General features: G+C 41.1%; 1 protein-coding gene across 9 annotated transcripts in view; it reads left to right on the top strand.

Annotated features, from left to right (window-relative positions):
• The window catches only part of ANKS1A (ankyrin repeat and sterile alpha motif domain containing 1A), a 196,190-nt gene that overhangs the window by 49,678 nt on the left and 132,516 nt on the right, over nt 1-13,996 (top strand). The gene's annotated exons all lie outside the window — the stretch shown is intronic.

Here is a 13,996-nt window from a genome sequence, read left to right as displayed (position 1 = left end):
TCCCTCTGTAGTGACCTCTCTTCTACTTAAGGCACCTATTGACCTGTTCTTTTCTCTTTCCCTCCATCTAAGCTGGGAAGGGTCTGATACATCATTTATTCATAATTAAATAAAATGCAGCCAAAGCAAATGCATTACTTCTCATCCATTTTAAAGCACATTATAAGCCATTTATTTTTAATTGCAGTTTAAAAGAGTTTTCTTTAGAAGAATTTCAGGCATCAAGCACATTGGGAACAATCCTTTTAGGCCTATTCAACTGGCCCTAAAAAAATCAATCTTATTTAGGCTTTTTTGGAATAAGAGAGCAGGAGGAGTCTCCAATATCCTCCTCAAAGACAGCTGTCATCTCCTTTGAGGAATGGAGTGAAATTGCTCTGTGGAAGAGGCCGTGTCATTGCCCCGGCCCTGGCACAAATCAGCCTGTTCCTTGTGTACATAGACTTCTGCCCCTCAGTGGATAAATGTGTGTGTGTGTGTCACGTGCCACTAATGGCCATGGCTCTGTGCCATGCACATAACTGAACACACTCATTCTTCCATCCCTCCCCCAAGATGTCTATTTTGGTCACATTTGAACTTTTATTTTTTACTAAAGTTTTATTTGTTTTCTGATTTCTGGGATATCCCAGTGGTCCCCACATTGTTTTTGTTTGTTTTCTCATCTCTGAGTTTGAAAGTCTTATAAAACAAGTATTTCTGGGCCGGGCATGGTGGCTCTTGCCTGTAATCCCAGCACATTGGGAGGTCAAGGCAGGTGGATCATGAAATCAGGAGTTCAAGACCAGAGAGGCCAACATGGTGAAACCCCATCTCTACAAAAAATACAAAAATTAACCAGGTGTGGTGGCGCACGCCTGTAATCCCAGCTACGCGAGAGGCTGAGACAGGAGAATTGCTTAAACCTGGGAGGTGGAGGTTACAGTGAGCTGAGATCGCACCACTGCACTCCAGCCTGGGCAACAGAGCGAGTGTGTTTCTCCATCTCGGAAAAACAAACCAACCAACCCAAGTATTTCTTTGAAACTCGTCTCGTAAGTAGTTGCAAAATTCGAATATTACTTGACTGTCCTAATAATTATGAATTTTCTAAAAAGATTTGATTTTAGATTACATAAGGCTTAGAGCACTGATTTTAGGCTCTTTTGGAGGTAGCATTTAAGGGGTATAAGGCAGCCATTAAAGAATACCTTTCTTTATTGTTTCTGAAATAATTAAAGTGAAATACAGAGTCAGATGGAGGGAGGGAGAGATACCACTTTTACTATCAATAAAAATGACTGACAGTTGCGGATTTTGATCTAAAGCCAAATGAGCTCCCTAACATTTACCATCTGGAATCAATTCACTTACAGACTGGTCACTAGCCCAGCTGTCCTAGGAGCCCTTCCCTGCAGGGTCAGGCCCTTTACCTCACAGGATGGAGCAGATCAGAATGCACACCTCCTGTGGACAGGGCAATGGAACCTTTCCAGCAGCCTCACTGGAGTGATTTCACAAGTCTTCTCAGTAAATTTACTTAATTTGATCCTGTGCATTTCATCAGGTTTGTGGAATTTGCCTGCAGATCTTGTTGATTCAGTAGGCACCTTAGTTGTGGTATGCATTCAGTAAATATTTTTATTGTGAATGAGTGCAGTTTGTTTCAGCAATACTTTAATATACACTATGGTGAAGTAATTAGTTGCCTTCTGCTATTTGCTTTCAAGTAATCGGAAATAAGAAGTATTTGGGGCCAGGCACAGTGGCTCATGCCTGTAATCCAAGCACTTTGGGAGGCTGAGGTGGTTGGATTGCTTGAGCCCATGAGTTCAAGGTTACAATGAACTATGATCGTGCCACTGCACTCCAGCCTAGATGACAGAGTGAGATCCTGTTTCTTCAAAAGAAAAAAAAAAGATTTGAGAATATGCTAAGAACACTTAATGCTTTTCATTTGCAGTATTCCCCTGGTATTTGTTAATGGTTGTTCTGCTTAGAAATAGCTGCAAAGTAGATGATGGTGCAAAAATCAACAATAGTGACTTGAAGATTTCAGGAGTATTTTCTGCTTCTGTGGCTTTTTCACATCCTGCTCATCTAAGAAATATGGTTGCTGCTCCCAGCCATTGTGGGCAGTGGCTTTGTGGGAAGCGCTGTCGTGTGAGCACAATGAATTTCGGTCATCTTGGTCCTGGTTAGATGGCCTATAATACTCTCATTTCCAGAGTTAGCTTCTCAGAGACTGTTCACTTGTCTTTCAGGCCAAGAATAGTTGCAAGATAAGCAATGGATTTAAAAACAGAGTGTATTTTGCACTGTCTGATGAGTACATTGTGTCTCCGAAGTTGAGATTCCACATAGTGAGCCTTGGAAAACAACTGCTGGTAAATTCGGAAGATAAAGAAAAGATTAATTATACATTCCTTATCTTGCGGAGCACTCTGTGTTGACTAATATAGTTCACTGACCTGAAGATGGAACCCGGAAACCTGGAATGTGATGTTTTACATTGTTTCTGTTGAAAAATGTCCATAACCAATGTGCAGAGTGTTCAGGGCGATATAATTGGAATGACCTTTGTTCTTGAGGCACCTGTGGGAATCTGCTTGTGTCACACATAACAAGGATGAGAATTTGGGAGAAAAACAGAAATGAGAGATGATTTAATTTTCATCAGTCCATATACTGGAGAAATATTTTTTCTAATGATTCTTAGTAAGATAATCTTTTCTATATGTTTGATACAAAATTAAGTGAACCAAGATTAGTAGTGCTATTGAGTCTAACTTTTTTCTAAGACAAAAATATTATTTAAAAATTATTAAAATATTGGCTCATGCCTATAATCTCAGCACTTTGGCAGGCCAAGGCGGATGGATCACCTGAGGTCAGGAGTTCGAGACCAGCCCAGACAACCTGGTGAAACCCTGTCTCTACTAAAAATAAAAAAATTAGCTGGGTGTGGTGGTAGGCACCTGTAATCCCAGCTACTTGGGAGGCTGAGGCAGGAGAATTGCTTGAACCCAGAAGGCGGAGGTTGCAGTGAGCTAAGATCGTGCCATTGCACTTCAGCCTAGGCAACAAGGATGAAACTCAAAAAAAAAAGATTAAAATTAAAATAGTATATCCTCATGATAAAAAAGTCAATGTCAAAATCTGTAGTATCTCTCCCTCTAAAAAAAAAATTTTTTTTTTGAGGTGGAGTCTTGCTCTGTTGCCCAGGCTGGAGTGTAGTGGCACCATCTTGGCTCATTGCAACCTCCGCCTCCGGGGTTCAAGTGATTCTCCTGCCTCAGACTCCTGAGTAACTGAGATTACAGGCGGGGGCCACCATGCCCAGATAATTTTTGTATTTTTAGTAGAGACAGGGTTTCACCATGTTGGTCAGGCTGGTCTTGAACTCCTGACCTTGTGATCTGTCTGCCTTGGCCTCCCAAAGTGTTGGAATTACAGGTGTGAGCCACTGTGCCCGGCCTAACAATTTTATGTATATATTTTTTAGATTATTTCCATGCTTATACAAATATGTTCCATTTTTATTTTGATGATGATACATAATCCACAACTTGGCTTTTCCCTTTTTTTTTTTCCTCTCTTGTGTCTCTAATGCTTAATATTTTTGTAGAAATAGGATTTACCTTCATTGCCTGGGCTGGTCTTGAACTCCTAGGGTCAAGTGATCCTCCCACCTCGATCTCACAAAGTATTGGGATTACAGGCATGAGCCACTGCGCCAGTCCAAACTGAATACATTTTGACATTAATTGAGTTTTTATAATTAATGAATGTTGAATCAGCAGTTTAAAAAAATCTAATGAAAGGAATATATGGCTTTTCTTCTTTAATCTATTAATGGGTACATTGGATTCTCTGATGGTCAACACTCCTGACATTCCTTGGGGATAACTTTAGTCAACATTTCAGGGATGTCAGAAAGCAGCAGAATATACGACCTGGGCTAGGAAACCTGAGAGGGACATGGTCTGACTTGCGCTGGGAATGTGACTGACGATGTACGATGTACTGTTTGGAGCCAGAGGAAATGATACTGAGATCCAGCACCTCTAGGAACTGTTCTCTATGTGGTTGTAGTTGTTAGAGGTGATGCTATTAATTAGAGGTTAATAATATCATTAGCCTACGAAGTATTAGATTCAAAGTAACATTGTCCTAGTTGCAATCTTGAGGATTATGCATACTGAGGGGTTTAAAGTGCTTTGACTGTCTTCAGTTTTGGGGGCTTATTGTGTTTCATTTGCTGTCATAGTTTTTTGAGGATCGCTTAATAGTCAGATGAAGTTTCTCATACGATTCCCCAGTTAAACTACTTGTGTTTCTTTTGAGCACTAGACCAAACCTTGGCCATCTCTTATTTCTTTCGAGGAAGTGGACATTTTCTCCACTTTACCAACTCTCTCTAGAACAACTGGTGAACTTGGCAATGTATGACAGAGGAATGGAGGTTTGCTGTGAACAGCCGTCACAAGTAGCCAGAGCTTCGGTACTCACTTGAGTTTAAGGTCTAGATTTGAGGTTAGTAGCTTAAATGGCGTGATTTACTGGCTTCTAGGAGCTAAGATGGAGTTCCAATGTTTAAGTTTCATGCTCCAGATCTGAAGAGTGAGTGATTTGGTGGATGATCGCTAACAGTTTCTTTGAGCTCTATGAGAGTTTGATTTTGTATGAATGCACCCACTTCTCTTAGACTGGTCCCTTAGTTGAGAACTGAGGTCTTACAGGCAGGGGATGTAAAGTTAGGATCTTGATTTATGTGTAAATTGTGCTGACCTTGTTGATTCATGTCTCTTTTCATCCTGATACTGATTTTTTTTTTCTCCTGTGTTTTGAATTGTGTATTGTACACTTAATTCTGTCATTGATATTTACTCTTAGGGAGTGTGAGATTTCTTAAATAGACTTGATTTATTTTATTTTTTTTTTGAGACGGAGTCGCGCTCTGTCACCGAGGCTGGAGTGCAGTGGCGCGATCTTGGCTCACTGCAAGCTCCGCCTCCTGGATTCCCGCCATTCTCCTGCCTCAGCCTCCCCAGTAGCTGGGACAACAGGCGCCCGCCACCACGCCTGTCTAATTTTTTGTATTTTTAGTAAAGACGGGGTTTCACTGTGTTAGCCAGGATGGTCTCAATCTCCTGACCTCGTGATCCACCTGCCTCGGCCTCCCAAAGTGCTGGGATTACAGGCATGAGCCACCACGCCTAGCCTAGACTTGATTTTTTTAGAGTTGTATTTGTTGATGTTGCTGTTTCTTTTCTTTTACCCCTCCCATCTCCTCCTGACTTCCCCCCTCCCTTCCCCTCCCCTCCCATCCCCTCCCCTGTTTCTTTTCTTAGAAGGTCTGCCTCTGTTGGCCAGACTGGAGTGTAGTAGTACAGCCACAGCTCACTATGACCTTTAACTCCTAGGCTCAGGGCCTACTCCCACCTCGGCCTCCCAAGTAGCTAGGAATATAGGTGTGCATCACCATACCCAGCTAATTTTGATATGCGGTCTTGTTCCTTTGCCCAGGCTGGTCTTAAACTCTTGGGTTCAAGTGATCATCCTGCCTTGGCCTCCCAAAATGCTGGGATTACAGGTGTGAGCCACTGCATCCAGCCTACAGCAGTTTTAGTTTTACAGAAAAATTGCTCGAAAAGTACAAAGAATTCCCGTATACTTCTTCTCCCTCCCACTCACACAGTTTCCCCTATTATTATTAACACCTTGCCTGTGTGATACTAACATCTTTAATGTGTGGTACCTTTGTTATAATTGATGAGCCAATATTGATATGTTACTAACTAAAGTTCATTAGGGCTCACTCTGTGTTATATAGTTCTATGGATTATGACAAATACGTAATGTCATATATCCACCATTATAGTGTTATATCATACAGAATAATTTCACTGCCCAAAGAATGCCCTGTGCTCCATCTATTCACCTGTCTTCCCTACCCACCGATCCCATGGCAGGCACTGATCTTTTTACCGTCTCTATAGTTTTGCTTTTACTGAAATATCTAGTTGGAATCATACAGTATGGAGCCTTTCCATCCTGGCTTCTTTCACCTAACAATATGCATTTAAGATTTCTGGAAGTCTTTTTGTAGCTTTGACACTTTATTTCTTTTTATCCCTGGATAATAAGCCCATTGTATGCAGGACATCTTGGTTGCTTCCAAGTTTTGGCAGTTATGAATAGAGCTGCTATAAACATTTGTGTGCAAGTTTTGGTGTAGACATAAGCTCATTTGGGTAAATACCCAGGAGCACGATTACTGAACCATATGGTAAGCGTATATTTAGCTTTGTAAGAAACTGCCAAACTGTCTTTTAAAGTGGACATATAGGCTGGGCGCGGTGGCTCACGCCTGTAATCCCAACACTTTGGGAGGCTGAGGCAGGCGGATCATGAAATCAGGAGATCAAGACCATCCTGGCTAACATGGTGAAACCCCATCTCTACTAAAAATACAAAAACAAAATTAGCCAGGCGTGGTGGTGGGCGCCTGTAGTCCCAGCTACTCGGGAGGCTGAGGAGAACGGTGTGAACCCGGGAGGCAGAATTTGCAGTGAGCTGAGATCATGTCACTGCACTCCAGCCTGGGTGACAGAGTAAGACTCTGTCTCAAAAAAAAAAAGTGGACATATAATTATATAATTTTGTACACCCATCCAGCAATGAATGAGAGTTCCTGTTATGCCGTATCTTCACTGTCGTTGGGTGTTATGTTTTGAATTTTTGCCATTCAAACAGATATTTAGTGGTATCTTATTATAGTTTTAACTTGCATTTCCATAAATGACATTTGAATTTGATATTGAGTATCTTTTTATATGCTTATTTGCCACCTATACATCTTCTTTGGGGAGGTATCTGTTCAGACCTCTCTCTTTTTTTCTTTTTTTTTTTTTGAGATGGTGTCTCGCTGTGTCATCCAGGCTGGAGTGCAGTGGCGCCATCTCAGCTCACTGCAAACTCCGCCTCGCGGGTTCAAGTGATTCTCCTGTCTCAGCCTCCCTAGTAGCTTGGGACTACAGGCATATGCCACCATGCCTGACTAATTTTTGTAGTTTTAGTAGAGATGGAGTTTCACTATGTTGGGCAGGCTGGTCTTGAACTCCTGGCCTGAAGTGATCTGCCTGCCTTGGCCTCCCAAAGTGCTGGAATTACAGACGTGAGCCACCACGCTCAGCTTGTACATAGTAGACTCTCTGTTGAGTCTCTTGTGCTTCTGAAATACAATATCTATTAGACTCATTAAAGAATCTCTGAATTTTTTCATCCATCAAGCCATTAGGAGGTGATAGGACTTTCCTCTTGTTCTGTGATACATGAAGCTGTATTTCTTCCCATATAGAATTTTGATTGTTGTAAGTGGCTGTCTCTTGTAAATTTAAAATCTGGAAAGCAAAAAGCTGTTTATGGAAAAGCCCTCTAGTTTGAGAACCGGTTTCCTTTCTGCCCTCAGGGTCAAGTCTCTTACTCCTCAGTTGGGAGATGTTACACGTAGCAGCATCCATCGCATTGCCTTTTAGCTAGGTGTTTTTCTAGGTTCTTAGTCATCTCAAGTGAGTAGTTATTTTTAGAACTACTCCAAGGACAGGGTATTGGGTGCCTTTTGAGAAAACCAGAAAAAGAATTTGGCAAATATAGCAGATTTGGGAGGTTGATTAAATACATATCTCAGTAGAGGTCCTGAGACAGGCTCTGGGATTAAACTAAATTTAAACATATTACAATTAGAGACAAAAGAAAGTGAGAAAAACCTGGACGTAGTTAAAATTGAAGGTTTTTTTTTTTTTTTTTTTTTTTTTAATGTTCCAAAGTAATGTGCTTTGTTCACTATTTTCACTAACAAGTTGCAACTAAGTGGCTACAGCGCTTGTTACTAAATTATGGAGAAACAACTTTTTAAAAATTAGTTTAAGCAGAAAAGCTTTAAGGCAGCAAAATTTGATCTGTATAACCTATAAGTATATATTTTCAGAAATAAAATGTCTCCCTCAAGGACTGAATATAACTTTTAGAAAAGAAAGAATCCACTTGGGGAAGTCACTTTGGCTACATAGAACTAAAGCAGAGAGGAGGTGGCCAGTAAAAGGATTGAGAAGCGGGTAGCTCCTCATATCCTGGCTCTCTTGATTCAAAGTAAATAATGACATTTGAGTAAGAAGTCTTTGCCATGGATTAAGTGCCAGGCAGGCCTGAGCTTAGCCCCAGTTGAGGGGTTACTTGCTGTTCATCAGTCCCCTCAAAGTACTCTAGCGTCCTTTGCAAAAACCCTGTAAACGTAACCTCACCCCCATTCCTTTCATCTAACTTCAAGATTACCAAAAACCATTCCTCACACCCAGATTTAGAGACTTACCCAATATGAAAATGATTCTGAGCTGTGACACGTAAACAAAACAACTGTTTTGTTTATCTGTCTGGTGGACTGAATGTTCAGGGCTCTTGGTAGGTCACTTCATAAAGAGAAGTGGGCAGGGAAGATGATCAGAGAAGAGCTGAGGACAAGTGTCATCCAAGGAAGTCAAGAGGATTTATCCTGGGCATGGTGTAGTGACAAGAACATTTCACTGGGAGACAGGAGGCCTTGGTTACAGTCTGGCTCAACCATTCAGTGTCCTTTCTCCTCACTGTGTCTGTTTCCTCATCTGTAAATGTTTTGGACAAGATGGTTTTAGGCATGGGGTTAGTGAGATGAATAAGACAAGGATGTTTCTGATAAAGGAAACAAGCTTGTTGTAAACAAAGAAAACGTAGTATTGTAGATGTTTTAAGTAGGAGTCTTTAAAGAAGAGCTGTGATAGTTAACTCAGTGGGGCTTTGAAGAATGCTTGAGATTTCACAAAGAGTAAGATGGGGGAAAGCAGAGAGAACAGCATGTACCAAGAGATGGATGGTGCATAGCTGACACCCAAGGTATAATAAGAGTGGGGAGGGTGATGGAGCCAGAAAGGTACCTGGGGTTAGATGGGGAGGTCTTTACTGCATGTCAGGCTAAGAAGTTTTTCCCCATTGGTAAGAGAGAGTTCTAAAGCTCTTAAGTAGAAGGAAAACCTGATTAGTTAGCATTTAAAAAGTAGAATAGTGACAGCATCATAGATAATGTTTTTTTTGTTGTTTTTTTTTTTCCATGGAGGAAGAGACTTGAGGCAGTCAAGCTCATTTGGAAGTTATTTCAAGAGTAAAGCAGTGACTTAGAGAGGAAGGGACAAATTTATGAGCTGTTTTAGGATACAAAATAAATATCTGGGATTTGGTAACCCTCAAATTGACCCATTCATTTCCCCTAACCTCAGCCATGGCTGGTTTAGGTTGGGGTACATAACTGTTAGGTACAAGTCGTACAATGTCTTGTAAAGTCCATTGGCCTTTGAGATCACTGAGCCATTTGGTTCCTTCCCCTGGGGATGGGTACTGAAGTTGTGTGGGCAAGCTTGTTCTTAGCCTCTGTAATTGAAGAGCTCCATTCAGAAGCAGTGGGGAGTAATTGATGTTCATCCTCTAGAGGCTGGAAAAATCAAGGACCACAGGAAGCTTTTTATAAAGGAGGCCAAACCCAGAAATAAATTTTCTCCAGAACTCCGTCTTAAAAGGATTCTTAAATCTCATAACCGGAACCCTTTCTCTCTCTGGACTAGATCTGTCTTCACTTTTAAAAAGTGTTTGTGCGTATGTTGTTAAATAAAAAATTGCTTCTGACACTTCTTAAAATGGTTCAGTCCTTAAACCCAGGAGCTTGAGGTTACAGTGAGCTATGATTATGCTACTGCACCCTAACCTGGGTGACAGAGTGAGACTCTGTCTCTTAAAACAAACAAACAAAAAAAGGTAAGGAAGATTTTTTTCTTTTTTCTTTTTTTTTTGAGATAGAGACTCGCTCTGTTGCTGAGGCTAGAGTGCAGTCGCTCGATCTCAGCTTATTGGAACCTCCATCTCCCTGGTTCAAGCGATTCTCCTGCCTCAGCCTCCCTCAAGTAGCTGGGATTACAGGCGCCCGCCACCACGCCCAGCTAATTTTTGTATTTTTAGTAGAGACGGGGTTTCACCATGTTGGTTGGGCTGGTCTTGAACTCCTGACCTCAGGTGATCTGCCCGCCTCAGCCTCCCAAAGTGCTGGGATTACAGGCGTGAGCCACCGCACCCGGCCAGGAAGATGTTTTTCAAGACTATTGCAATAAGAGAGAGAGATCCAGCTTAACTCCAAATATGACAAGGGCAAGTGGGGATTGATAGCCAAGGAGCAAGGCGAAGGGGTCAGTGGGTGGAAAGTGACTTAAAGGAAACATCGAGGGTAGGGGGATTCTGGCTAAACTGACCTACGGGATTCTTGCTGAAGGCAGGCCAAAGACTTAGACATCAACAGTGGAGGATGAGGAACCTGATCAGATATCAAGGATAGGGGTAGGTGGTGGGTGAGGCTGTTTGCGGGGACTCAAACTTACTTAGCGGGATTCTTGCTAAAACCAGGCTGGGCAGGTGAAAGATAAAAGGTGAGGTGGCGTGGAGGCAAGGTCAGGCCCTTAGAGGGCTTTGAGGAGCCTGACTGAAGTTTGGTCAAGCAGAGTCTTTGCCAGCGTGTGTTTTATTACAAAAGTAATATATGCCTCACCTCCAGAACTAATTTGTCTTCAAAGCTTGGTATGTAGCCTTCCATATGTTAGTATAAGCTTAGAAAAATACTCTGTTCCTACAGAAATGAGATCACACTGTACATACTGTTATGCAGGTGCATTTTCCACATCGTAGATCTTCAGTGTTTTTCATGTCAGCACGCATACCCTGGTCTCAGTCTTTAGAATGCCTTGCCTCATTTTAGATGATATTTACAAAAATTGTAAACTGGAAGTAATTTATATTTTATATTTTAAATTATATTCATTACTTTATATTATAAATTATATTTATATTTTAAATTCCAGTTTATAACTTTTTTACATACATTATCCCATTTGTTCCATAAAATGATCCTCTAAGGGTGGGGATAGGGCAGGTAATATTTCCATTTTACATAGAGGTTACATGATTTATTAGAGACTTTGCAGCTAATATGTGTCAAGTCCAGGATTCATACGTGTCAGTTGCATATATGAAAACAATTTTAGATCTTTGACATTCAGCTTACATATAAACCACATGTGGAATACTGTTTTTGTCTGTGGTGCTTTGGGACTTTTAGGAAATATATGTGGTGTATGTAGTACCTAGACTCTGATAATAAATTTCATTTGAGACGTTTATCCCTTTTACGTGTATTATTAATTTCTATATTGAAAATTCTTGTCATTTTAATGTCCTCAAAACAACAAAATAATCATCTCAAATATTAAGATTAAATGAATTCAGTCAGTTTGTAGCAATACTTTCAATACTTAAGTAACAGACTTAGTCAGCTAATTGGATTTCTGAAAATGTTAATGGAAGTGTCTCAGTTAACTACCTCTACTCATGTCCCTCTGGGACTCATTTCCTACCTGGAACATCACACCTCTCTCAGTATTCTTTATTGGTTTCCTGGGACCCTGGAGAGAAAGAAAAGGCAAGACAGGATGAATGAGGAGTGGGGAATGTGAGGCAGGGCGGAAATGAAAGAATATGAGTTGTGGGAATTCACCTTATTCAGGAATGGGAAAAACAGCGAGGGAAAAGCCATTTCTCAAGAAGCTGTATGACATGCTGGTGAAGATTTTGAGTTAAATCCAATGTCACCCTTTCTGGCTCTGTGACCCTAGGTAAGTTATTTCTGTCCATACTTGTCAATTTCCTAGGGTTTCCTTATAGAGTTCTTATGAGAAGTAAATAGTGGGTTATCTAATCCACTTAAAGAATATTTGGCCCCTAGTAAACATTTAATCAATGTTAGCTATTATTTCTAGGCTTTTTAGATGCAAAGTTGCAAGAAAGGAGTCTGAAAGTCTGGATCCAGTAAAATGACCATATACTGTATTTTTCAGGCCAGGATGCTATTAATAATTGTGGGACGACAAATATTAGCCAGTATTTATTATTTCCCTAATGAGGGAGGCATCTGTGCCCCCAAAACTGTGACTGATTAAGGCAGCTTTCCTTCCTACCTCAGCCCAATTAAGCTAGGCCTCTGGACTTTGACAAGCCAGGGAGCAAATCATTCTTAAAAACTCTTTGACAGATAGACAAATACACACTCACTCACTCGCTAAATCACAGAAGAAACTTTGCTTTTTCTTTCTAGGTAACATGTCTTAAAGTGATATGAGTCTGTACAAATTTTACTAAATATTTGTGCAGTATTGTTTACCCAAGAAATCGCTTTGAAGAAGATATTTAAGTTCTTTTTATTTATTTATTTATTTTCAGAGACGGAGTCTTACTCTGTCACCCAGGCTGGAGTGCAGTGGCATGATCTCAGCTTATTGTAACCTCCACCTCCCGGGTTCAAGTGATTCTCCTGCCTCAGCCTCCTGAGTAACTGGGATTATAGGCCCGTACCACCACACCCAGCTAACTTTTGTATTTTTAGTAGAGATGGGTTTCTCCTTGTTGACCAGGCTGGTCTCAAACTCCTGACTTCAGGTGATCCACCCGCCTTGGCCTCCCAAAGTGCTGGAATTACAGGCGTGAGCCACCTTGCCCTGGCCTAAGTTCTTATAAGTAGTTTCTGTCATTTAAAAACAATAACTTTGACACGTCTTAAATAGTTCTCCTCATGCCTTTAGGTGTAGATTTTTCTTACCTGTTGAGTTCTCAGCATGTGCCAGGTGCAATGCTTAATTGGTGGCGAGGATATAATGGTAAACAAAACATATTTGAATTTGCCCCTGAGTTGCTTGTTGTCCAGTGAGAAAGGCAATCAAGTAATGAAAAATGCAGAGCTCTAAACTGAGCTTGTTGTAATGAAGGCAAAGTACAAGGAGTTCTACAGGAAGTTCTTGAAGAGCCTGACCCGGCCTGGGAAGGTGAGGAAGAAGTTCCCTGAAGGGAGTTGTGCTCAACACTGAATGTCAATTTAAAATGGCAAGATGGGATGGGGGGCTGTGGAAGAGGCAGAAAGGAGCATGGTCTTCTAGGAAAGGTTCTGTATGTGGAATGCGGAAAACTGGGAAATGTCTGTTTTTTGAAAAATCAGGGAGGCTCCACTGTGATCCCACACTCTTCCTGCTGTTTGCAATGCCCTTGCTGTCCCTTTTCTTGCTAATGGCATTCCATTCATCCATCATCACTTTACAGTATACTTTTTTGTTTTCATGTCTCTGACATCCTTTAGGACAGGGACTTGGTCTTATTTATTCATTGTAAGATGTTTAGAAAAGCACAGTAGCCTTTCTTCTTCTTTTTCCCTCTCCCCATAGTGCCAGGTACTTACTGTGTGCTTGCTCCTTGGGAAGGGGGCACAAGACAGGCACAGTGCCTGTTGTCATGGAGCATGCACTGTGATGATTGTTTTGCTCACTGAGTAAATACGCTGAATGATTCACCCTTAGAATCAGAATTGTGGACTCTGGAGGCCATTTTCATAGAGTTTCAGCAGTTTTGTGCCTTCTTTACAGTTGTGCAACAGAAACAATCAATGCTCAAGTGTTAAGAAGCCACTAATAAAGTAAGTCGAATGAAGTAAGATAAAGGCCACCCAAATAATAGTGAAGGCACTGGAGAAATAAGGCTTGTAAAAATATGATGTATATGTTAATCCTCATGAACACATCCTGATTACAGCAGAGAACTCTTGTAGTGTTGTCCACTTTGTGGCGGTGTGCTTCTCAGGCTGTCCTGTCTGTGTCCATATTGGAATGACGGTTTCACACTGTACTCATTCATGTACTGTTCACTATCCACCTTTCTGTTATGAAGATTGAGAGGGAGCCAGTGCCTCGCTTGACCAGGATAGCGATAACTTAAAATAACAATCCTTAGAGCAAATGTACACGGAGGTTTCAAACAGTTCGTCATTGCTCTTGGGAAACCTGTGGATTTGTGTGTGTGTGTGTGTGTGTGTGGTATTGTGTGTGTGCATTCAAATTGCGGACAA

This window comes from Macaca mulatta, chromosome 4 (genome assembly GCF_049350105.2).
Source record: "Macaca mulatta isolate MMU2019108-1 chromosome 4, T2T-MMU8v2.0, whole genome shotgun sequence".
Taxonomy (NCBI): Eukaryota; Metazoa; Chordata; class Mammalia; order Primates; family Cercopithecidae; genus Macaca; species Macaca mulatta.
Note: the sequence above shows the minus strand (reverse complement) of the source record. Positions and strands in the feature narration are given on the sequence as shown.